Genomic DNA, 19,729 nt, shown 5'->3' with positions numbered 1-19,729 from the left:
ATAATCACAAACAGAGAATGAGTAAACCATAAGCAACCTCATCAATGACATTTTAGGTAATTCTTCAAAACAAATCTTTTTTTAAAAAAATCATCATAACAAGAAAAAGTAGATGCACTAAAAACATTAACTAAAAAAAGTATACATGGAAAAAGATTGAAAGAACATTCATGTATTAACAAGTGGTTAGTTCTGTAAGACAGAATGAGTCAATTTTTTCTTCATTAATTTATACATCTTCCCATGTTTAGAAATACACACTAATCATTCTCTACTTTAAAATCCTATACATACACACACATATATATATAAAATATATTATAGAATAATTTGAGGATAATTCCCACTGCACCAATACCTTAGAGTACATTACATGAGAGACATGTTTTAAAGAATTCACTACGCTTACACTTCAATATGATATAAATATATTAAGTGTTGTAAAACAAGCGTATTGATGATATATATCCTGTACTTTGTTATAAAGGTACTTCACTAATATTTACTAGGATTTTAGTCAAAATTTAGTAATATTTTAGACCTCTCAATTTGGAATTAATTTATTAAACAACTACTTATTACATTGTGCTCTACACATTAACTATCTTTAAAGAAACTAAAACACAAAATCCAACTGGGGGACAAAAGAGACACTGCTTATCTCCAAGAAAACAAAATGTAAAGCAAAAACACACTGGCTTTGATAGTAAAGAATTATTATTAAAATCAAACACTGATTCTAGTGAAGAATCATGTATCAGTGAAACAGTTGTTTGTCTTAGTTACTTTCTCGTAGCTAAGACATGACACCCGCAAATTAAGTGAGAGGTTAGTTTTAGCTCAGGTGGTAGAGCTTTCAGTCCCAAACTGGCTGGCTCCACGCAGGAAAAGGGGAAGGGTGGCGGAGGGGCAGGGCAGAGGGGCATGGCTAGAGAGTCACTCCAGACATGGAGCACAGGGAGCAAAGAGACATCAAGAGAGGAGGGAGGGAGCTAGATCCTCTAGGCCATGCCCCCAGTGACCCGCCTCCTCCAACCAGGCTTCAGCACCCAACCTGGCATTTGGCTACAAGCTCATCCACGGACTAATCCACTGATGAGTATCTCCCCCTCAGGATCAATCAGTTTCCCAAAGACCCATCTATGAGCACATGAGTTTTTGGGACATCGAGATGCAAGCCACAACAGTGTGCAAACTTAAGTTACCAAAGGGAAACGTTTTAGATGTTACTTGGTAACTGATAACACCATATTACAGTGTGTGCCTATAACACCACGTGAATAGATGTCTGTATGTTGTTTTCAAACATACCTCGCTATGCCTTTACTCTGCCCATGGTTTGAAATAACATTTATGGCTAAACCTAGGCCATATAAATGTAAAAACCTCTCTGGGTTTCTTTAAACACTCTCCAGTTCTTTGGTCTATAAAATAAGTCTTTATGGTAAAAAGACTATTATTGTCTTTAAAAGATTAAGTCTGTTTAAATATATTTAAAACTAATACAAACAATAAAATTTTTAATCCAAACTATTAAAGTTCAAAATACTATTTGGTAAGTCAAATAAAGTATTAATGAGAATATACAGCAGCAAAAAGAAAAAAAGGAAAAAGTGTCAAGAGTAGAAGAAAATTATAGAAAAATTTTCTGGAAGATAAAATGAGCCAATAGAGAGAACTCGCTAACTATGGAACCTAATATGAAAAACTAATATGAACCCTGAAAATAGGGTTCAGTAAAGAAGCAAGGATCGCTATGATAAAGAAGGTCTTATTGTAAAAGTTAGATCTTCCACACCTGTAAAAGCTGGGGGCATTGGAACAATACGCTATTATCTCCATGTCTGTTACTGAATCTGAGGTCACTGTGGCTCAGCCAGAATGGCATTGGGAGAGGGAACAGGACAAGAGAGAAGAGAAGGACAAAATGCAGCTGGTGAGGATAACCCGGGATGGCTAACAGCAGAAGAACAAACTAGAACTTGTGGGACAACAGGAACTAGAAGTCCCCAGCTGGGCTCAGCCTGTTTCTAATGCCAAGCCCAACGCCAAGTGCGATCTATGGGAGAAGCTTGCACCCATCAGTAAGAAGCCACACATGCGCAGCAGGTCCTAGGATGCCAGCCGAGGGGGAATGTGGCAGGAGCCAAAGCAACTGCTGGTTCACACACTCCTCCACACATGCTCTCCCACACCTTCCAGAAGACTAGCGAGAGGGTGACAGAGCAAGAGAGCTGCTACAGTGCTCATGCTTAGCACTGATGATTAAGAGCTTCCAAGTATGTCGAATACAGCACTTTCTCCACAAGTCTCATGCAAGAGAAGGAAATCTGGGGAAATGCTTTTCTACTTTAGCAAGTATGGTGCTACTACTATCAGTGCCTCCACATGGCCTCAGAAAATATGAAGAGAGAAAGGAAGGACAAATAGACACAACAGGAAAATCTCCAAATTCAGTCCAAGGTAATCCTTCACTCCTACAAAGAACAGCCAGTGTACGGTATGCATGCACACAGGTCCCTCACCGGAAAGAAGCCTGAGTGCGACACAACACCAATGCTCTGTAGTTCAGGCAAAGTTTGGATCCAGGCAGGAACTTTTCTATCAGAATGTGCACGATGTTGTATTCATTGTTGGGAACTGGTACATGCACATAACACATCTTAATTTTTTTAGCCCCTTCCCTCCCTCCATCTCTTGGTTCCCTTATCTTATGCCAAAAATCTATCTCCCTACTTCCTATTATCTATCTTTTATTTTGCTCTTTAAATTATTTATACTTTGGGTTTCTCACAGAAGAGAAACCATACAATATTTAAGCTTTATTTTACTTAACATTATTGTCTCAAAGTACATCCATTTTCCTACAAATAACTCAAATTATCCTTTTTATAGCAGAGTAGCATTCCACTGTGTATAAATATCACATTTTCTTCATCCATTAGTCTGCTGAAGGACATATAGGCCACTTCCAAGTTTAGCTATTTTGAGTTGTGGTACTATAACATGGGTATGCATGTATTAATGCAATACAGTATCTTTAACTCTTTCAGAAAGGTACAGGGAAAGGCAATAGCTGGGCTGAATGAAATTTCTAGTCTTAATTTTTTGAGTAATCTTCATACTGATTTCCATAGTGGTTGTACTAGTACACTTTCCCACCAACAATGCATAAGGGTTCCTCCCTGATCCACCTCCAGCCTTGTCAGCATTTGCTAATTCTTGATGATGGCCATTCTTTCTGCAGTGGGATGGAATCTGTGTTGTTTTAATTTGTAGTTCTCAAATGGCCAGAAATGTTGAACATTTTTTCATGTATCTATGAAAATGTGTACTTCTTCTGTAAAGTGTCTATTAATTTCAGTTACACATTTCTTTTTTTTGATCTTTTTGAGACAGGGTTTTGCTCTGCAGTTCAGGCTGAGCTTGAGCTCACTTTGCAGGCCAGGCTAGCCCCGAACTTGCAAGAATCCTCCTGCCTCAGCCTCCTGAGTGCTGGGATTACAGGCATGCGCCACCACGCCCGGCTCCAGTTACCCATTTCTTGACTTGGTCTTTTATTTTGAGGAAGGAGGTCTAATTTTTTTTAGTTCTTTCTACATATTCTACATATTAGTCTTTTGTCTGAAAAGCTGGCAAAAATCGTTCCCTGTTCTATAGGTTGTCTCTTCACTCAGTTGTTTCCTTAGCTTTTTATTTGATTTTAAATAGCAATCCCATTTGTTGATTTTTGATGTTATTTCTGTGCAATAGGGGCTCTGTTCAGAAAGTCCTTACCTACACCTATGTCTTCAAGAGTTTTACCTATTTCATCCTCCAGCAAGTGAAGTGTTGCTGTTTTAAGTATTTAGATCTTTGATCCATTTTGATTTTACTTTAGTACATAGTAAGAGATATGGCTCTAGATTCAATCTTCTGCCAGTATATAGCCAATTCTCCCAGCACCATCTGTTAAAGAGGCTATCTTGCTTCCAGCATATGTTTTTGGCCCCTCTGTCAAACAGCATATGGCTGAATGTGCCTGGTTATTCCTGTATCTTCTGTTCTATTGATCCACATCTCTGTTTTTGCCAGTACCATGCTGTTTTCATCAGTGTGGCTTTGCATTATAATTTGAAATTAAGGACTGTTTTTAAGGCAAAGACTTAAAAGTTCATGGTGAAGATAAGAACTGCTAAGAAAAATCAATAATAACTTTAAAACAAATTTTAAAACCCAAATCAGCAATTAATAATATTAAATTCTGTCTTCAAATTTAAATACGCAGAAGGTTAAAATCAAAAATATAATGCAAGTCCACAGAGCTACTGATTTTTAAAATATAATCGATGAAGACAACAGACAATACAAAAATAAGCAAAACACAACATAAAAATGAAAAAAGCCATACAAACATATGCATGTGGCAGCCTTCAAATCAATGTCAAAAATAAAGCAAGAACAGGTTAAGTTATGGAAAAGAATATGGGAAAGTAAGAAAGTGTTCTTAAAAGTTCAAAATATAATTTCCAAAATAAGAAACTGTATAAATAGTGACATCCATAAGGAAAAAAAAAAAAAAAAGGTGACTCTCAGACACAAAGAAAAATAAAATCCAAAGAGATGGAAGTCCTAACAAATAACTTCAAAGCTGTGAAGATTATATGATGCAGTTCAAATATCTACCAACCAGAAAACAAGGAAAAAGTGAAAATAAACACAATAACATTTTTCTCAGCTACTAATAAAGACATATTTTAAGGTTGATAAAGCTGCCCAAGTACCACAAAGTAATATTTTTTTTTAAAAATCTAAACAATCCTGGTTGTAGTAACACACAACCTAACAACAATTTAGCTCTCTGGAAGACTGAGGCAAGAAAACCTCAGGGTTGAGCCCAGCCAAAGCAAACTAGCAACGTTAAGAGGCAATGTCTCAAAAAATTAAAAGAAGGTTTGGGGATGTAGCTTGGTGCAAAGCCCCTAGTTTCAATCCTCTATACCACTAGTAATCATCATCCCCATCACCATCATCATCTGAACAACAAAACAAGTCTCCAACACTCCAAAATTACATAAAATCCTACAAACTCAATGACAAGGAAAAATACAGAAGAAATGCTTATCAATATTAGTTTTCAATTCTGATATTTTCCATAGTAAGTATCAAAACACAATGGAATAATGAGTTAAAAAGTTATAGAGAAAATTTAAAACAGGCAAAACTACTGTTCAAATATTGGCAAGATAATGAAATTTTACCCAATAAATAGGCAGGGCTTACCATCTAATATAATTTTTATGAGTAAATGTTTGATTAATGGAAGAAGACAAAAAGTTGGCCCATTAAAGAATTTAATAGATGCAAAAAAAGCTGACAAAAAGTGAGGCTGGGAAAACCCAGTGAAATGTGACTATGAAACACAGCACACTGTAAAACCAAGATAAAATAAGTAATAATCTAACAGAAATGTAAAGTTAAAAGAATGCGAATATCAAGAAGTACAAGGGTCACAAGTACAGGATACTTGTGTTAGTTGGGGAGAAAGATTGTTTATGTTGTCAGAGACATTCTAGAGTAAATATTAAATTTAATAACTTAATACTAACATGAAATATTTAACTTTCAAGAATAATAACTTTTCATATATCTTTTTATATATTTTAGATATAAAATTAGGCTGACTATAATTAAAAATAAGGAAAATAATTACAAAAAAAATTTCCAGATCTCTACAAGAAAAAGTAGCTTTAACAGTGTTAACTGATCTACAAAAGACAAGAAGGAGGATGGGAATAAAGGAAAATGTATTAAACAAAATAATGTGAAAAAATCTGATCAAATATACTACAATCTAATTAATGAACTCATGACACATTTAAGAGGCAAAGACAGGAAGACAAAGCTTTTAAAAAGAGAAAGCCAAAAAAAAAAAATAAAAAAAATAAAAAGAGAAAGCCATATGAATTATGAAATACAAAATGATACTAAAATCTTATGTTATTGGAGTTTTACTATGCCAGTGTAATTTAATACAGATCTGTTTGAGAAACTCCAACATTAGCAAATTCAATGTCTAGCATCATGAAAGGACTCAAGATCCAGCTTCAAAGCTGTGTGTATGTACATGAGTGTCTGGGTGCACATTTGTATGAGGGATGTGTGCACATGCAAGTAAGGAAGAGAAACTCTTACAAAAGACAAACTAGGTCCAAATGATTTTTTGACAATTCTGGCATTATAGGAGGATTTAATAGATACTTTTAACCTCCAGAAAAGTTCTTAGATTTTACAGGTTTTGGCAACTTTATTTTGTTTTAATTTAACTCATTTCAATAGAGTCCTGTGGCAACAAAAACCTGCCAGTACCATGATCACACTTTGGAGTTGTATCAGTTCTAAACAACATACCAGTGATTATCCTCACAGGGTTAACACTGAGGTAGTACTTCCTGTTTCCACTTCTGTTCAACACTTGCTTGTGTAATAGGAATAAAATATAACAGAGAAAGACATTGAAATTTAGGTTAAAAGCAAGACAAGATTTAAATGACACACTGATAATATCAACTTGTGTTATATCTGTTGTATCATTAAACTTGAGAAAATGTTTTAAAATGAACAAGGCAAAAATGTGCCTAACTGCTTAGTTTCAACATTGGAATCTTATCTGACAACATTCCATGAGATTTCTATAAGGATTCAATGAAAAGGCCTTACTGGAGAAAGTAGAGCAGAGCAGAATTTACTGACTTCTGAGTTTAAGGTTCCTACCTGATCTCATCTAATCTGACAGGACTTGTGAACTAATGAAAATAGATTCTTAAAGAATCTCTACGGAGATTTCTCATACAGTGAGAACCAAGTGGAAAACCATTCCATGCTTTCACAGGACTCCACATGATGCTTCCTCTATGTCTATGACTTTGACTTTTGCTTGGCAACATTTTCATGGTATTCATGTTTTATTGTGATCCACAGCTAATAATGTCAGTAGGAGCATAACACTGGATCCAGCAGACCCATCCCTTACTTTTCTGCTGCAAATTTGTACTTCAGCATAGTAGTAGCCAGCTGTGTATCTCAGTACCTTTCCCTGAGGGATACAGGAAGCAATCTATGAGTTTACGCACTTAGTATGACAAATGGCAAAGTGTGTGCACATGTGCAAATATGACAAAACAGGATTTTTACTCACTTTATTCTCCATGTAACTGGTTTTATATATGTTCACCCAAGCGTCAAAGCAACAGACCCACACCACTCCAGGATTTGTTTAAAAAAAAGAAAAAGTTTTCTTGTGATTTTTCTGGTAGAAGTAGCCAGTTCAGTACAATGGCACATGAAAAACCAGATTTGCAAGTTTTGGAAATGAAAAGTGAATCATCAGATTACTTATGCATAGATGATGAAGATGATCCACTATGGTAAAATACATGCTTTCATAACAGAGGAGTGGTGTGGGTGGATGATGATGATGATAATGATTGTGACATTGGCCATGTAAGCCAAAGTTCCTGTGACAGTGAAATGGAGCAAGAACTGAATGACACACACAGGGAATGCAGACCTCCTTGATTCAGATGATGAAGAAAACAGCAATGTGAGTACATATCTGACTAGTCAAAATCTTTCAAAATGGCCACTCAACCAAATGGAATAAGCCAATGTTAGAACTAGGTCTGAAAAATATAGTGAGGGTCTTCTCAGGGGTAAAAAGTATTGGACAGAATGCCAGCACTGGCATTCAATGTTGCAAATTGTATCAGATGAAATTCTACAAGATGCTGTGAAATACAGAAAGGCTGAAATGCAAGTAAAACATTTTGTATGCACCAATAGCCATATTAAAAATGTATTTATGACACTTCATTAGCTAAACTGAAAGCATTCACAGGTCTGCTGTACTTAGCAGGGATTTCTCATGGTAATAACAGGAATGTAAAAGACTATGGAAAAGCAATTGGTCAAAATATGGCATATAAATTTATGCCCTTATATATGCAAAGACTTATACTTTCAATTTAGCTATATACCCTGGAACTCAGCCTTATTTGTATAGTAATCAACTGAATGATGTTGTGAACAGACATGTCACTCCCATTTACCAAACTAATCAGAATTTGATATTTGATAATTGGTTTACCAGTTTCTAATTGACATTACATTTGCTAACATAGCACAAGATGACCAGGATAGGAACTATACACAGGAACAAAGCAAAAATCCCAAATGAAGTGTTGCAATTTCAAAACAGAAAACTGTGAAATACAATCTTTGGATTTCAGAAAGATATAACATTGGTCTTGTATATGGCAAAGAAAAATAAACTGGTATAGCTGATGTCAACATTCCACCATACTAAAAATATTGATAAAGAAACCTCAAAAAACAGAGACCTGAGATGAACACTTTCTACAACAAACCCCAAAACAGAGTAGATGTTGTTGATGAATTATTCAGCAACTATGTTATCACTCAAAACACAGTGTTGACCAATGGTTGTGTTTTTACTCAACCCTAAGCATGTGTTTAAGTATAAATAGCTTGATAGTTTACAAAGAAAATAACAAATACAAAATATCATGGAGAAATTTTCTTAGACGACTGGGACTGAAACTCGTAAGAGATCATTTACAGCAGAGGAAAAACAAAATGATTCCACCCAGGGAACTATGCAAAAAAGATATGGAGCCCACTGGTGATCTGACAGGTTTAGCATCATAAAGACCTACTATGACAATAGGAAAACAAAGAAGATACCAGCTATGCCTTATAAGAAAGTAGAGGGAAAACAAAACATAGGTACTATCAATGTAAGCAATGCTTGTGTATAGAACATGTAGTTGTCATGTATGCCTTGGGTGTAACAGTTGAAGCAAAGATTATTTCTGTGGTAAACTTTTGTTTGTGACTGCATTGCAGTTCACATAAGTTTTTACTTTTGATATTATCTTTTAGGTTTTGTAAGGAAGTGCACAGCTGATGTGAAAATGTTGGTGTCTATTCTAAGCACTCATTACCTATTTGGTATTTTATTTTATTGATATCTTATTTCCCTGCTAAGTGCACATTATACAATATAGTAGGAAGCTCCTGACAAAACAGCAAGAACAGGGAGATGTCAAGTATGTCCCACAAAAAGGCCAGAAAAGCGAAACACATGTGCTGTAAGCGTAAGCAATGCATGTGTATGGAATGTGCTATTGTCATGTATGAAAAGTGCCTTTGTTGTGATAATTAAAGATTATTTTTGTAGAGTACTATTGGTATTTTTCACTGTAGTTCATAGAGAAAATTTCCATTGTTATTTTTTAGACTTTGTACACCAAAAAACAGTCAATGTTGACTATTTTGATGTTTTTTATATACACTCAATAAATATTAAACATTCAATAGTTTTTTAATATTTTTTCTAGTTAAGTGCTCATAGTTTAATATAATAAAGCTCATAAAGTTAAAACTAATAATCAGTAGAACTATTCCAAAGAATAAGCGGGGGTCTGACAGACTTATGTCTCTGTGCCTTTATGACAAAATTAGTGTTATGCTTCATGAGTTTTTATTTTTTTTTTGTTTTTCCGGTACTGGGAATCAAACTCACAACCTCGTGCTTGCCAGGCAGGCACTGTGCTGCTGAGCTAAATCCCCAGGCCCTTCATGAGTATTTAATAGCCCATCTTCCCCTCCTGGCCAGGAACTGGCCATTGTCCCTCCTTAATCCCATAAAAAAAAAAATCTTCCTCATAATTTTATAGCTATACCTTGCAAACTATCAAGTCCTTAAAAACAGGAACATATCTTATTCTCTTTGGGTTCTCAGTATTTTATATGATTCCTAGACAAAACAGGCCCTCCACAACTGTTTGCTAAATAAATATACTATCATACTGCACTGATGAAATTATTCTCATGCTATTCAACAAGGCTAATCAAAACATTTGGTTGAGCTTTATAATATTTTATTACTAACTTTAGTTTGGTAATCCTTTCAAAATGATGAGTAATGAGAGTATTTTCACTCTATGGCTAATCAACCTGATGGAAGGGCAGCAACTTATACTTTAGAGGTTTGGGTTTTCAGGGCCAGTCTCTAAAAGAAACAATGGCTTGTGTGGGTTTTTAATTGTCATTAACATGCACTTTTCATCCTACTTTGCATGAAATCAGGATGTATATAGTATTAGAAAGTGGCTCAGTCTCATGACCCAAATGTTCAGAATTCTCTATATACCTTAGTCCAAAATTAACTCTTTGTCTTGGTTACTTTTTTCTCATTGCTGGGACAAAATACCTGATGCCCAAAATGAAGGAAGGAAAGGTTTATTTCGCTTACAGTTTGTGGAGGTTTCAGTCCGTACTTGGCAGATTATAAGGCACAGTGGCACATGGCAAAGAGCTACCTCTCAGGGTGGCAGCACAACAGCTAAACAGCAAGCACACACCAGCGCGGAATGGGGGAGGAACGTCCTTAAGCACTCTTTTCCTCTCCCTTACATATGCAAACTATCCACCCCAGGGCAGGTGTAGCTCTCACACCCACCAAACTCTAAAAGCCTGCCCCTCAAGCCTGGCCGCTTGAGGCTTTGTGGGGACACACAGATTCAAACCATAACACTCCTCTAATTGTTTCTGAGTTTGGAAATTCTCTTCATGAAAACTGCTAATCCAAACTATAAATTATGTAATTTATATAAATTATATTGTAACAGAAAATGGGCCCTCCAGACAATATACGTCAGTTTCTTAGTTGCTCAGGTAGTAGTTCCTGTTACAGTTCTGGTTGCTTCTGTCTCCTAGAAACAGCTACTTATTGTGATGCATTGCTGGTCACTACGATGCATACTGTAAGAACTAATCCCCAGTTGACAAGCCATTTTGCCTCTGTACTGCCTGCTTGCTTATCCTACATAAGCCCTAGACCAACAAAGACCAGGGCCTGATATTTTGGGAATGATCCCAATCAGTGCCCATCGATGTAAAAGAAATCTGCCTCCAAATCCTGGGTGTCGTTTTGGTGTTTACGATTTCCATTACATCTGGTGCATTGGTCAGGAACACCAACTGTGCTGACCGCTTTGGTTACTGATCATAGCCCTAGCAGACAGAGCAAGGACCTCTCCAGTTCCTACCAGGAAGGTGCACCCTTGAGTCCCCTCCAGGGTCTGCAGGATTCTTGGCTCCTTGCTCAAGTGGCTCACATCAAACCCCAAATGGAGGAGGATGCAACCTGTCTGTCTGTCCCCTGCCTGCATGATTCCAGTAAGATCCCCAGGGGCACCCCAGTTAGTCTGTCAGTCCTACTCAGCTCAAGCAGAAGGGGAGTCTGATCAGCTCTCATTAATCAAGACCACCTGCAAGGGAGAGGGAGTTGGGAGTGTTTAACCTCTGAGTGCCTGTAAGATGAATTTGTGAGTGAGTGGAATGCACAGTGTAAACAATAGGCTGCTCTGTCTCTGTACCAAGACTGGGAAGCACTGGTCTCAGTGGCTGATTGGGCCCTCACCTGCAATTCCATGGCAAATGATATATGGCGTAATGGAAGCCTCACATCCTCCTTAGCTAAGAGGTGCCTAAGTCCCTGCAAGTGACAAGGCCAGGCAGCTATCTGAATGGTCTCTCTGAGGAGCACCCACCCTTTGTCTGTTGCCCAATGGGGACGAGTGACCAATACAAGATCTCCGTGCCATCAACAACACAGCCATCACCTTACATTCTGCAGCTCCCTATCCATACACCCTTTTTGGACTGTTTACTCAATCACCACAATGGTTTGGGAACTCTCGCACTACTTTCAGGGAGGTCTCAGCAAGATTTGACTTCCAAGACAAACTCTTTTTCTGTCCCTTCCAGTTCCATCAAGGTCCCCCAAGGGAAAAAAAAAAAAATGAGGCTTCACAACTGCAGAATGTCTATAGACTGTCAAACTGCTAAAATATATCTCTCCTGCCTGTAAAGCTAGTTCAAGATCTTTGCGCTGCCAATGCTGCCGCAGTTGCCCTCCATATATGTTGCCTCAGTCTTCTGCCACCCACAGCCTGCTGGTACACCTGCCTGCACCTAAAGATTGCTTTCTTCTGCCTTCAGTTGGCTCCTTTCAGCCAGCTACTCTTTGCCTTTAAATGAAAAGACCCCAGTTCTGGACTCAAAGGTCAACTGATCTGGAGTTACCCTCTCAGAGGTTCAAAAACTTGTTTACTCTCTTCAGAGAAGCCCTCACAGCTGACCATACTAGTTTCCAAGCACAAAATATCACTGCACTTCTGATTAGTGACATCCAAGCTGTCTGCTGGAAAGGCACAAAAGTTCTGCTACTATATCTGGCAGAAACTGGTAACAAGAAAAAACCCACAAATTTCTTGGAGCTGCTGGCTTATATAGAATCTGGATTCTTGAGTTCACTAAAACAACAATGCTTACCCAGCAAATACTTGGATCCAGTCACTAATGGCTGCCTCTCCCTTTTACCTTCATGCTCTAATAGCTCCTGCCATTCTGTAGCTATTAGAAAGCTGACAGGTTTGCCTCAAGCTGAGACCTAACTGTCCAGGTGCTACAGGCTATACTGCACCTCCTGAGTAACGGTGAAATAAACCCTCTGACAGATGCTGAGTACACCCTGTATATAGATGGAAGTAGCTCTATTAGGACAGGCTAGATATGCTGTGACCACCTTGGACAAGGTTATTTTGGCCAAAACTCTCCTGCTACTGCTTCCTGGTGCTATTTAGAGACCTGCCACCAATGATGCCAAACCTGTACTCCTAAGCCCCCTCTGGGGATCCAATTGACTAAAACATCAATCCCAGCAAGAAAGACTTTACCCAGTATTCCCAGAAGATCAGAGCCAGACCTGCTCCCACCATTTGTCTGCAAGCTCAAGCCACAGCACTGGCACCTGCAGCCAGCTCAGGCTTCAGCATATGGGCCACTGGCCCTGACTTCATGCAATGTAGTGAACTCTCCCCATTTAAAGCTATACAGATTACACAAAAATAGAACATAACCCTACAGAAACAGCTTGTAATCAGTTAAAAGACCAGCATTCCTATAGACATTCCTGCACATACATATATAACCCAGATGCATATTAACTACCTCTACAAAGTTTCAGAAATCCAGCCTTAGATCTGCTGAAATTTTACCTGGACCATACAGCTTACTCTCAAAAGATGACACACTCAATGTCCTGCTCTGGTCCCTCCAAACACTGGCCAGTTCATGCACAGCTGAGGCCTGAGGACACCACTCTCAAAATTGCTCCATAACTCAACAAATTACTCCCCTTGATTTTTGTGCCTTTTCAGGCTGCTTGCCCCAGTCCTTGCTTTCCCTTGACTCTATAGATGATTGCCTCAAGGAAACAGAAAATATCAATGAGAAAATAAACTTACAGATGATAAAGATTTTTTAAATTTTTATTTTAAAGAGAAACAAAGTAAAACAAAATTTCAAAACAATAGGAGAGTAACAATGGTTAATACATTGCATATTGTTATCATAAATTAGTTACTCAGGAGTACAAGATATAGGCATTTAGTTGTCCAAACAATATTAGCACAAACCTTTCTTTTCAATGAACTACGAGAAATTAGTAGTATAACAATCTTATCTTTGTGTGTGTGTGTGTGTGTGTGTGTGTGTGTGTGTCTATTCTGCTTTTTCCTTCTTTTCTCCTCTTCCCCACCCCAATTTCTCTTTCCTTTTGAACAGCTTCTTCCCATTTTACAATATACATTGTACATTTTGGATCTTATTTACTCTTTTAGCTTTTCACACCAGGGAGACAATTCGATGTTTACACATGTGAGTCTGGTTTATTTCACTTATGAAATGATAAAGAGTTAATGAGCATCCAAGACACACTGGACACTCTTAGATCAGATTAACTCCTTCCCTCCCTTGTCAGCATCAATTTAGGAAGAAATCCCATAGTAAGGAAAATGAACCACAAACTCCTGACAGGAATTTTCAGTCTTCGGGATCTTAGCTAGGACCCATCCTAGGATCACTGGCAACCTTAATGTTACTGTTTCAAGTTGGGCCTTATCTCAGAATATCATATGTAATATGCCCAGCAAAAATTTGCCAGGGAAACTAAAAGAGGGGAGAAATGTAACAGAAAATGGCCCCCTAGCCAGTTTACTTCAGTTTCTGATTGCCCAGGTGATAGTACCTGTTCTAGTTCCAATTGCTCCTATTTCCTAGAAATGGCTGGTCATGATGATGCACACTGTATAAACCAATCCCCAGTTGACAAGCCATTCTTTCTCTGTACTTCCTGCTTGGTTATCCTATACAAGCCCCAGACCACCAGAGATCAGGGCCTAGTATTTTGGGATGATCTCACTCAGTGCCCATCAATGTAAAATAAACCTGCCTCCAGAATGTTCAAGACTTTTTCTCTCTCACTCACACTTACTAGACCTTACTTTAAAATTAACATCATGCCTGAAATTCAATACATCTACTCATTATCAAACTCTATTAATTTTGCAAAGTTTTAAATTCTACTTCTTCTTAACCCTTAGTTGACAATTTTTCCCTTCCCATAACATGACTAAATTAAATGTTGTATTTCTTTTAGGGAAGATGAGCACAATAAACAAAAACATCAAGACTTTCAGTTTCCTGAAGGTAAGATGCATGCATATGATGTTCTTAAAAAGTAGCCAATACTCACACAGAGAAAATAGTGCTTAAGCACTAAGTTAAACAGCTATGCAATGTTTGCTATCCCTTACTTGCTGCTTAATTTAAATGTACTTCAAATTATAAACTCAGAATGTATCTTTAATACATGTACACAATCACAAAGTCAAAAGCCTTCTAAAGAATCATGTCATATAGTCAATTACTAATAGTTCTTTAAAAGTAATTAGATAAAACACCAAGCACAATATTTATTATTCTTTTCTCCATTGTTAGCAATACATCTCTTTCACGGTCATAGCAGTTAATCTCTACTATTCCCTGAATGATAATGAGAATATATTTTCACAGTAGCAATCTGTGACATTTCTATAAATCAATGTGCTGCAATGATACCTAAATAAAAGCTTATTTCACTATAATGATGCTTCCAGGCTTCCCTCAAATCAGGTGGTTACTTGCAGTTAATGATCTGTGACATACCACACAAGTAGTCCTAAAAAGACTTATTATCCACTGCATGTGCAACAATATTTGCTTTATGGATGGCTAAATGAAAGAAGACATTCAATGTAGCTGTAAAAGTAAAATCAAAAGAAAACTTACAAGTAACATGTTTTCTTTAAGTAAAAGGGCTGTGACCATTTTCCATTAATACTTAACCTTTTGCTGGAGCAATGCAGCCACAGAATGCTCAAATCCATAAAGCCCAAGAGCTGTTCTGAGTTAACGTTAATTAACTTCTTCCAATCAAAAGAGCAGTCACTTTCCAAAAATGTGAGATCATCAGCCTCTATTGTTGGCATCCAAGTCATATCTCAGAGATCAACAATTTAAAAAAAGGTTATACTTTACACATAACTTGACAGCATGTCTCTTTATTAAATTTATGTATGCATGAATGACACAAACTTGCCAAAAAGAGAATTATGCTGCACAAAATTTGCTAATCTCAAATATTTTACCTTTCATATTTGCCAGACTCGTAGGCATTCACATATTTGCCATTTCTAATTTTATTTCATTTACCAGACTCAGGTTTTGTCCACCATATGTCCATCGTGGATTAACTATCCCCTTAGGTGCAATTAAGGAGTTTCCATTTGTTGTAAGAAGAGCTAAGTATGAAGAACACAGCCAGAAATAACATTTATACCTCAACCCAAAACAGAAGCACATTCAAACTCAAGCAATGGTTTATGCAGCATCTTTGTTTTATTAGACACATGTCCACATAGCAAAATAAACGAGATAAAAACTCATGAAAACAGTACAACAGCTTTCACCATTTAGATTAGATATTAAAACTGTATCACTTCAACTGAATTTAAACAATTTTCAAAAAAAATGTATTTCTAAACTGTAAGTTAAAATATTTGGCTTCCGAACAGTAATTCTAGTCAGCATTTTAATTAGAAAAATATATACATTTAGCAAGATCCCCTCTTACTACCTATTTTGAAGGGAGAATGAGAAAGACAATAACAACTACTAACATGTGCAGCAGTAATTATATTAGAGGCATGGTTCCAGACCTTTACAAATATTTAATTATTAAAACCAATTCTATATTTAATTCTACTGCCTTACATGGTAGGTACTATTATTAGCGCCATTATACAGATGAGTAAATGGGAGCCCGCATCCAAACCTAAGTGGTCCTGATTAGGAGTCTATGCCCTTAGCAACTATTCATACTGTCTGCCTCTATAAAATATATTAAAGTGGTAGAACATGCTATAAAACAAATGTCCTTAAGGAAAAATACAATTTCTCATCTTTCTAAACTTGATTTTTGAATGAAAATTAAGAGACTAAGAGTTTCATTATCAAAAAACTACATGTGCAATGGAAAATGCTTTTATTTATTTATTTATTTATTTTGGAAAATGCTTTTAAAATGTGATCATATGTGCCAAAAGCACCGAGTAAGGCTGTGGTTATTTTTACCTAACTTCATTAAGGTGTAAATGACAAATGAAAATTGTATACATATGCAGTGTACAAAATGAGCTTGGTATATGTCTACTTGCAAATGCTAACTAATACCTCCATCATGGCACATACCAGTGCTTATAATTTTGTGATGACAATACTTAAAATCGCTTCGCTCAAGCACTATTCAAACACAGTCCATCCTGAACATCTACAGAAGACTGGTCCCAGGACCCTTTGCAGATTCCAAAATCCCGACATGCTCCAGTGCCTATATGACAAGATGTAGTGTTTTATATAACCTATGCATAGTCTCTCATATACTAGTATCATCTCTAGACTACTTATAATACCTAAAAGAGTGTAAATGCTATGTAAGTAGTAGTCACAGGCTGTTAGTGAATAAAGCAAGGATAAAATTCTCCACATGTTCATTACAGGTAAAAATGTTTTTCAAATATTCTTGATCCAAAGTTGGTTGAATTCAGGAATATATAACTTATAGACACAGAAGTCTGCTGTATAAGTTATTAGTAACTATAACTGTAGCATGATGTACAACAGCCTCCTAGAATGTATTCATCCTGTTTTACTGAAAGTTTATTAACATTTGATCAATATATCTTCATCCCCTCCCACCACTCTAGAATCTGATAATCAATATTCTACTGCCTGCTTCTATAAGTTCAAGGTTTTTTAGATTCTAAATATAAGCAATATCATATAGTATTTGTCTTTCTGTACCTGGTTTATTTCATTTACCATAATGTCTTCCAAATTCACCTATATTGTCACAAATGACAGAATTTATTTCTTTTCTAAGTCTGAATAGTATTCCATTGTGTGTATTTGTGACTGTATGTATGTACACACACAGATTTCCACATTTGGTTTTCTTTATCTGTTGATGCACATGGGACTGACTACCATATCTTAGTTACTGTGAATAATGTTGAAATAAACGTGGGAGTAAAACTGTTTCTTCAGTACTGTATACTGACTTTATATCCTTTAGATATCTACTCAAAAGTAGAACTACTGGATCATATTTTTAATTTTCTGAGGGACTTCCAAGCTATTTTCCATAACAGCGGTACTAATTTATACCTACAAATAGCATGCAACGGTTTCCTTTCCTCCACCTCCTTGCCAACACTTGCATTTTGCTTTTTCGATTGTGATTATTAGAAGGATGCTTTTAACAGCCATCTTTTTGCGGTTTTAACTTGTACTTCCCTGATCATTAGTGATGTAAAGAATTTTTTTATATATCCATTGACCATTTATATGTTTCCTTTAGAAAAACGGCTATTCAGGTCCTTTGCCCATGTTTTTTTCATCAAATTACTTATTTTCTTTTATTGAGTTTAGTTTCTTAAATATTTTGGAAATTAACTCCTTTTCAGATGTATAGCTTAAAAATATTTCTACCAATCTATATAGGGTTATCTCTTCACCATTGACAGGTTCCCTTGCTGATCAGAAGCTTTTCAGTTTGATGCAATTCCATTTGTCTATTTTTGCTTTAGTTGCTTGTACTTTTGGTGTCATAGCCAAGAAACCATTTCCCAGATGAATGCTAGGAAGTTTTGTCATATATTTTCTGCTTGTAGCTTTATAGCTTCTGTTATTGTAAGTCTTTCAACCGCTTTGAGTTGAGTTTTTTAAATGGTGTAAAATTTCATTCTCTAGCATGTGGATATCCAATTTTTCCAAGACCATTTATTAAAGACAATGTCTTTTCCCCATTATGTACCAAATAAATAAAATTATGAAAGAAAAGACATTACAACTGATGCAACAGAAATTCAAAAAGTATTAGAGATCAGGATCAACTACATGTCAACAAATTGGTTAACTCAGAAGAAATGGACAAATTTCTGTAAATATAAACCCTAACAGGAGTAAATCATGAAGAAAAGGAAAATCTAAACAGAACAATAAGTAAGAAAATTTAATCAATAATCAAAACCTCCCAAAAAAGACACACCCAAAACCTAATGGCTTCACTGGTGAGTACTGCAGGCCATTTAAGGAAGAATTAGTGTCAATTCTTCTCAAATTCTTCCAAAACACTGAATAAGACAGGATACTGCCAGACTCAATTCTCTGAGGACAGCATTACCCTGATACTAAATCCAAAGACACTACAAGAAAAGATAACCAGAGATCAATATCCCTGATGAACATACTTACAGATGCAAAACTCCATATCAAAATACTAGCAAAACCAAATTCAACAGCACATTAAAAAGCATCACAAACCATAATGTGGAATTTATCCCTGGCATGTCCAACGTATGCAAATCAGTAAGTATGATATTCCACAGTAACAGAAGGATTAAAATCCTATGATTATGTCAATACATATAGAAAAAGCAAATTAAACATCCTTTCATGACAGAAACTCTCAACAAACTGGGTATAAAATAAATTGTCTTCAAAATAATGAAGGCTACAAGACCAGAGTTGACATCATAGTCAAGACAAAGACAATCTCACAATTTGTATTCATTGGAGTAATGGAGGTCACAGTCAGAAAAACCAGGTAAAAGAAATACAAAAAGGATCAAACTGAGAAAAGAAGTAAAATCGTCTCTGTCTATAAATGACATGATCTTATGTGTAAAGAACCTTAATGACTCTAGCAAAATACACCATTTCATGAATTCAATAAAATTAGAAGATACAAAAGCAAATGACAAAAATCAATAGAATTTACTGTACATACCAATAACAAACTATTCAAAAAAGAAATCAAGAAAACAAAAATATTTAATAACATCAAAAAATAAAATACTTAGGAATAAATTTACCAAGGAGGTAAAAGAAAAGTACAGTAAAAACTGTAAAATATTGATGAAATAAATTAAAGAAGACATAAATAAATGGAAAAATGTCATGTGTTCATGGATTGGAAGAATTCTATTGTTAAAATGTCCATACTATCCTAAGTGATCTACAGATTCCACGCAATCCCTATCAAAATTCCAATGATATTTTCTACAGATTAGAAAAAACCATAAAATTTGTATAGAACCGGGGCTGGGGATTTAGCTCAATGGCACAGCGCCTGCCTGGCAAGCACAAAGTTGTGAATTCAATTCCCAGTACTGGAAAAAAAAAAATTAAATTAAATTAAATAGATAAATAAATAAATAAA

General features: G+C 36.1%; 1 protein-coding gene and 1 long non-coding RNA gene across 5 annotated transcripts in view; one reads left to right on the top strand and one right to left on the bottom strand.

Moving 5' to 3' along the window:
- Window positions 1-19,729, bottom strand: part of Rab28 (RAB28, member RAS oncogene family) — a 153,211-nt gene that overhangs the window by 52,619 nt on the left and 80,863 nt on the right. The window lies entirely within an intron of this gene.
- LOC102022080 overlaps window positions 7,548-19,729 on the top strand; it is a 72,637-nt gene continuing 60,455 nt past the window's right edge. Inside the window, exons 1-2 of the long non-coding RNA XR_263752.2 lie at window positions 7,548-7,582; window positions 14,567-14,616. This is a non-coding gene — a long non-coding RNA (uncharacterized LOC102022080). The remainder of the gene's footprint in view (window positions 7,583-14,566; window positions 14,617-19,729) is intronic.

This window comes from Chinchilla lanigera, unplaced genomic scaffold (assembly GCF_000276665.1).
Source record: "Chinchilla lanigera isolate Chin_1 unplaced genomic scaffold, ChiLan1.0 scaffold00079, whole genome shotgun sequence".
Lineage (NCBI taxonomy): Eukaryota > Metazoa > Chordata > Mammalia > Rodentia > Chinchillidae > Chinchilla > Chinchilla lanigera.
The sequence above is the reverse complement of the archived record's forward strand: the minus strand, read 5'-3'. Positions and strand labels throughout refer to the sequence as shown.